Below are 6,721 nucleotides of genomic sequence, written 5' to 3'. Positions count from 1 at the left end.
TCTCTCTCTCTCTCTCTCTCTCTCTCTCTCTCTCTCTCTCTCTCTCTCTCTCTCTCTCTCTCTCTCTCTGTCTCTCTCTCTCTCTCTGTCTCTCTCTCTCTCTCCCTCTGTGTGTGTGTGTTTCCGCACATTTGTATTCAGCATAACTTCATAATGCCTTTATGGATTATGATGATATTTGGTATGCTGGTAAGTCTCAGGAAGACAAAGGTCAACGTCGAATATGGGCCTCCTGCCTCCTGGTGGATGACCTTGGTACTGCAGCAGAACTTCCGGTTTTTGTATCTTTTGTCCTGGACATGCTATGGTCTTGATGTTTTGGTGACAGATAGATTTTCCTGTCAGGAATAAGTGGTGTAAGTTTTATCCCCCTAGCAGCTTGTTCTGGAACTGCAGGTTAGTTTCTGGTAAAAACTTTTAAAGCGGATATGTCAAGACAGGAACAACGTAGTTTCATCATTTTTGGTGTACAGGTAGCTTATAGAGAGATGAACATAATTAAATAAAAATTATTATTATCCCACTTTGTCCTTGTCTTTGTATTGTTTAATAAGTATTTTCCTTGTCTTTGTATTGTTTGATAAATATATTGTCTTCAATAAAAAAAAACAAAAAGACGAAGATACAGGGCGTTTCACATGTAGGCATCTCGTGCTGGGGCAACAAACATTGAAACTCCTTCATATTATTGTCTACGAGTTTGACCACCCCCACTGGTGCAGTGGACCGGTCCGTCATGCGTCATCCAATTAGTTGTTGCGATGTTACGTCTGAGAGAGTAAATGTCATTCAAGGCACTGATTTGACCTTCAGTCAGTTCTTCGTTTGTAATCAATAGCCGATGTGCACCAGGGGTGCCAAAGTATACAGTGCAATTTTACGGAATACAATGCAATTTTAAGGAATACAGTGCAACTTTTACTAGTATACAGTGCAACTTTTACTAGTATACAGTGCAATTTTACGGAAAACAATACAATCGTATTTAGTATACAGTGCAATTTTACGGAATACAGTGCAACTTTTACTAGTATACAGTGCAATTTTACGGAACACAATACAATCGTATTTAGTATACAGTGCAATTTTACGGAATACAGTGCAATCGTATTAGTATACAGTGCAATTTTACTACTAGTATACAGTGTAATTTTATTAGTAAAATTGAACTATATACTAATACGATTGTACTGTATTCCGTATAAACATTGCACTGTATACTCTGGCACCCCTGTGTACGGAAAACGACAAAACCAACATATCAAACGCGTGGTGATATAGAACTACCTTGACTTTAAGATCAAGGTGTACGAGCTTTGACGTGAAACAGTTACAAGATGGGCTGGTATTTTAATCGAATCAATGAGGCAGTCAGCCAAAAGGCGTTTCCACAACCGCCGGTGTCAGAGGTTATCAGTGAATGTTGGAAACACAACATGGAACTCTGGAGGAATGCAAGCCATGTTCTTCTACAGTGGTGCTTTAACTATGTGTAAAAACAGGAGAGAGAGGGGGAGAGAGAGAACCAGAGAGGCAGAGAGAGAGAAAGAAAGAAACAGAAAGAAAGAGACAGAACTAGAGAGGGGCAAAGATGGAGAGAAAGAAAGGGAAAGAGGGAGAGAGAAAGAGAGACAGAGAGAGAACCAGAGGGGTGGAGACAGAGAGAGAAATAAAGAGAGACTCAGAGAGAAAGAGAGAGAGAGAGAGAGAGTCTCCACGCAGACGTATGGCCATGGGATAGATGAATGAAGATGATAACAACCCATATACACAGAGTCTAGCTGGAGGAGGGAAGGTACATTTTCGGTGGGGGCATGTTGGCTTGGAGCCGAGGAGCTGGCCTGTGAAGGCCCTGGAAACAGTCTGACTGTCTGACATCCAGTCTGGCTATCAAAAACCGAGAGAGGATAGATCTAACAAGAATTAGCCTGGGTTGCATCCGATTTGTAACGGCAACCCCGAAAAAAACGCGATGTTTCGGGGTTGCCCTTACAGATCTGATGGCACCCAGGGTAAACAAGAAATAAATAAAACACCTAATTACTCTCCAAGCAGAGGTTGTGGGGGAATGATCGTTAGCTTTTTATATATGGCGGTTGTTTTTTGTTTTTTCTTTTTTTTTTCTTTGTCGCTACGCCCACGATGTGGTCGGTGGCCGGTGTTCTAAACGGGGAACCAATATTTTAGAACACCGGCGACCTTCTCTGACCAATGGATATATACTGCCTGTGCCTGGCCAATTTGATACTGTCTTTTTGCCACCGAAAGGGATCTGCTTGGAGATTGTTGGCTTCTTCTTCGAGTCCGAAGCTAAAAGCTAAAACACCTTATTTTAGACTAACAAAATTTTGTTGACGCCGGGACTAAATTTTGTTATGTGTGTCAACTGGGAAGACAATATAGCCGCGGGTCAGCATTCCCCTGCATTCTACTGTTTATATAAATTCCAGCCCCACTGATAGTTTTGACAGCGTTATGTAAATTGTGCCGGCTGGAGATAGCATCAGGGCTGTCTACTGGTATTAAAACATCTGGAAAGACTACGCGTACGGAGACGATCATGATAGGCAATCCCTGTAACCTATAGCCTGGTTCGCAGACCCTTTTCGTAACGCGTATAGAGATGACCATGATATAGCCTCTACCAGGCTTCGGGAGAGGCAAATTGTTATCTCCAGCCGACCAAACTATACTGGCATGTTATCTCTCTATTTGGCCGATTTCTACTCTTTCCAGCCGCCTCCCGAAGCCTGGTAGAGGCTACATGATAGACAATACCTGTACTAAACAGATAGCCTGGATAGCAGACTCTTTGCAGGGCATGCACATGTCAGCTCCTCAGATCTAGCTATAGGGCCAAGGAAATTTTACCACGTTATTGCTGGCCATCCCCCAACCCCAAAAGTCTTCCCTCTAGGCTAACGTTATCAATTCGACGTTCAATGTCCAAGGATCTTTGGGGTGTTTCTTTCGCAAAAGTCACTGACACAGTTCTTGCAGCTCGGGCAGTGTACTACTATTTATAGTGCTACACGCATGCGGGTCACCTCGAATAAATCAAATCAAGAAGTGTCACCAGATGTTTTGTCCACAAGGGAACGAAAGACCAAAGGTACAAATTCAACAAAGCATACTGGGAAGAGCAACCCATAGTATCCTGTATGTGGACGAGTGTTTTGAACGCAGAGAAATAAGGTTTTGAACGATGAAAAATTGGGTTTTGAACGATGAAGAATTGGGTTTTGAACGTTGAAAAAATTGGGTTTTTAACGATGAAGAATTGGGGTTTAAATGGTGAAAATGGGTTTTGGACGGTGAAAAATGGGTTTTGAACGGTGAAAACTGACCCGATGAAGCCTTGTTGAACTTGTACCTTTGGTCTTTAGTACAAGAGGAGGATCGCAGATACCAGGCCTGGCAGATGCATGGTTGAGTCGCACGGATTTGTCACGGCAGCGCAGGCAATTAAACGGGCACGGAAATATGTGGTGACTTAAATCACTTCAACACAGTTTACAAATTGTCATATTATCAAATCAGGTCATGACGAATGTGATGCCACAGGCAACAGTGGAGCAACGTCACAGTAGACTCTACCACGCTTCGGGAAGCGAATGAAAAGAGAAAAAAATGGCTAAATAGACAGATGATATGCCAGGGGAGTTGGTCTTTGATCTACTTTATAATAGCGCTGGCCAACTCCCCTGGCATAATCTGTCTATTTGGCCAATTTCTACTCGTTTCAGCCGCTTTCCCGAAGCCTGCAGGTATAGGCTAACATCACAGACCCCCGGAACACGATATGTTGCAGATCTCAGGGAAAGATGCCAACGGCGATAAGCGAATATCTGAGTAAAAAGTGACCAACTTCAGTTAGAAAATGCAACATTTTAAAAGAAATCAGAAGCTGAACCGCGAGGCTTTCTCAACAACAACGACAACGACCCAAAAATCGTCTGCAGTCGTACTTTCTTGGACCACACCCATCCTCCTAGGTCACCCTACTGATCCTGATCAGCCCGGGGTTTACGACTTGCCCTGAAGGCGGGAGTGGATTTCCTGGTCGCTCGCTGTGACGGGAAACTTGTAGTCTCCACCAGACCGACAACGCGGGTTGAAAAATAGTAAAATATAGCCAAAAAGAGAGAATAAATTTGCCAGGAGAATTCGGTCACCGATGGCGAAATGTTATCCTTACCGCAACACACTCCCCTGGTCAACTTTAATATTGACCCCATTTTTGCCGAATTCTGCGATCTACAACACCTTGAAAGGCCTGGTGGAGGCTAGGAAACATGCGCGGTCCGACTTTTCAAAATGACAGGATATTGAAAGACTGTTTCCAGACGCTACAAGTTCTCCTTAGCAGCTAGCGCGCGCAGCACTCCAAAACTTAGACGGGAGCCTCAACTAGAACTCCAAACAAATAATCTACGGCTCTCTAACCCCAAGCTTGGAAACTGTACAGCGACAGCAGATTTTTGCGCCCTGGCAGACGCAGACGATATTTTCTTTCCGCTGATCCGCAAAATTCAGCCTGACAGCCTCTCCCCAGCGACAGTACGGTCAAGTCGTGTTATAGAACGGTCGATTCTTATTGGAAATACGTGGGATTTGTGCTAAACAGTACATAGGTATAGCGATCTCGGCGGGATAGCGATCACCCACACTCTTGCAGCAGTTGTACTTGTAGTGTAAGGGGCGGTAGTGGTATCAGAGAGAACAGTGTACTGTATACAAACATTAAAGAGCAAATGTCAAAGTCGTTGACTGAAAAGTTCACCTAGGTAGAAGAAAGGAAAAGAATCTTACTTACAGAAGAGGTCCGAAGGGTCGGTATGCACAAATCGCGAGTGGGGCACGCCTAGTTTTAGGGCGGGGGACACGGCGCGTCGAAAACAAGACCTGGCCAGAACTACGTGCGGTATTTAGTGCATGCAATGGGGACCATGTGTCCACCTAGGGTCAAACTAGGGCGGTCTGACAGATACCACCTGTGCACGGAGTTACAGGACGGAGCATGGAGGGCAACTCACCGGTTTTAGAAATCTTTCCTTGGAAGATGACAACCGACACACGGTGCGAGTAGCGGCCTGGTTTCTCCCTCTCTATCTGAGACTCTCGCCTGTTGGTTGTTATGAGAACCACATGACGTGGTGGCGCGTGGTAGTGGCTGAGAAAATCGTGCTGATACCATTTGCCCGCCTGGTGGGCCCCCAGGGCTCTGAACGGGGTTATTGGACCGCCTCTCTTGTTTGTGCCCGCACCGGGGGCCTCTACTGGGGTTCAATGTCGATTGACTCGATTCTGTAGTATAAAAGCGGGTCGGCGTGTAGCCTCTACCACGCTTCAGAAGCGGTACCAATTGTTAAAATACAATTATTAGAGAGACAACTGAACGAAGTGTAAACCGGCGCCAAGAGACCACGTCTAGCAAGATATTATAGAGAAGAAGTTTTTGGAACAAGGACAACGACAATGCGTGGGAGGACGAAAGAGATTAGTACTCAGCAGCTAAGATCGGTTCGGTAGCCAGCATAGACAAAATAGGAAGAAAACCTGACAAAAGGTCCGAAAACCTCTTCTCGGAGAACATCATGATCATGTACCTACCCATACCGGAGTGGGAGCTGTATAATATGCCATTCAACTGAAAATTATCCATAAATTAACGTAACCGACGACCTCTACCAGAAATAGGTCGATCTAATCAGGGATCTAATCTTCTCAAGCGGTTGTTTAGGTGGCCCAGGAAAACGATGATGAAAGCGCACATTATGTAATAGTTAGAGCACTGCTAGGTCCCCACAGCCAATAGGGATCCTGGATTTTTAGTGATTATATCCACATAGTAGCATACTTGTGAGTTAGTGCACCTCTCTCCCTTGGGGTAGAGGTGCACTGACTAACCAGCCACCCTCTTCTCAGCCAACCAGTGAGCTGGAATTGGTCCCTCTCTAGGGACAGAGGTGCTCTAACTAACCGAATAAATTACACTATGTTGGACCCGCCCATTGTTATTTCCATGGAAACAACAACTGGCCAATGGCAGTGTCCAGCTTTCTGCCCTGGGGAATCAGAGGAGACTGACCGGCTCATCACCACACATGGTTTGACTCTTCTTGGAGTTGTTTGGCTGTCCATCTGAGCTGATTAACGACCTAGCGGTCGTTAATCAGCCCAGATGGACAACCAAACAACTCCTCGAAACAAGACAAAAAGTGACACTAAACAAAGATTTATAAAGCAAAATCAAGTTCTAGTGGATGGAGTTGATCAACTTCGGGGACCTAGAAGTGCTCTAAGTTAGATAGAGCACGGTATGAGGCTGAATACTCGGATTTAGAACTGCCCGCCCAACCTCGGGGATTTCATGTCACCCTCGGCCTCCGGCCTCGGGAGACATGAAATCCCCTTGGTGGGCGGGGCAGTTCTAAATCCTCATAGTCAGCCTCAAACCGTGCTCTATCTATTACATCTGTGGTGTGATGCATGAGGGCCATCAATCACTGTCAGCTTCTCCTCCCCATGGCTGAGAGCCTTTCCCAAGTCTTCCATGCTCACTTTGTGTCCAGTGTGCTAAAATTGGATATGGCACCCAGGCTACTGTGTTGGTAGTCATGATAGTACAATGCTGAACTAATTCATATAGTCTGACATGAGAATAAGGTACTGTATCTGTATAAACTTACGCAGGTTTGTGTGGAAGTGAGTATTAAAG

General features: G+C 45.0%; 1 protein-coding gene across 3 annotated transcripts in view; it reads right to left on the bottom strand.

Moving 5' to 3' along the window:
* LOC109483242 overlaps window positions 1-5,182 on the bottom strand; it is a 17,235-nt gene extending 12,053 nt beyond the window's left edge. The window contains exons 1-2 of one of the 3 annotated variants that reach the window (XM_019786225.1): window positions 4,817-5,182; window positions 1,572-1,575 (exon numbers count right to left, since the gene is read on the bottom strand). The gene's annotated coding sequence lies outside the window, so the exon portion shown is untranslated. The remainder of the gene's footprint in view (window positions 1-1,571; window positions 1,576-4,816) is intronic. The other 2 variants (XM_019786228.1, XM_019786227.1) reach the window with 2 other exon arrangements.
* Window positions 5,183-6,721: the final 1,539 nt, after the last annotated feature.

This window comes from Branchiostoma belcheri, unplaced genomic scaffold, assembly GCF_001625305.1.
Source record: "Branchiostoma belcheri isolate BF01 breed outbred unplaced genomic scaffold, Haploidv18h27 scaffold63, whole genome shotgun sequence".
Classification (NCBI taxonomy): Eukaryota; Metazoa; Chordata; class Leptocardii; order Amphioxiformes; family Branchiostomatidae; genus Branchiostoma; species Branchiostoma belcheri.
This window is presented reverse-complemented; position numbering and strand designations above follow the sequence as displayed.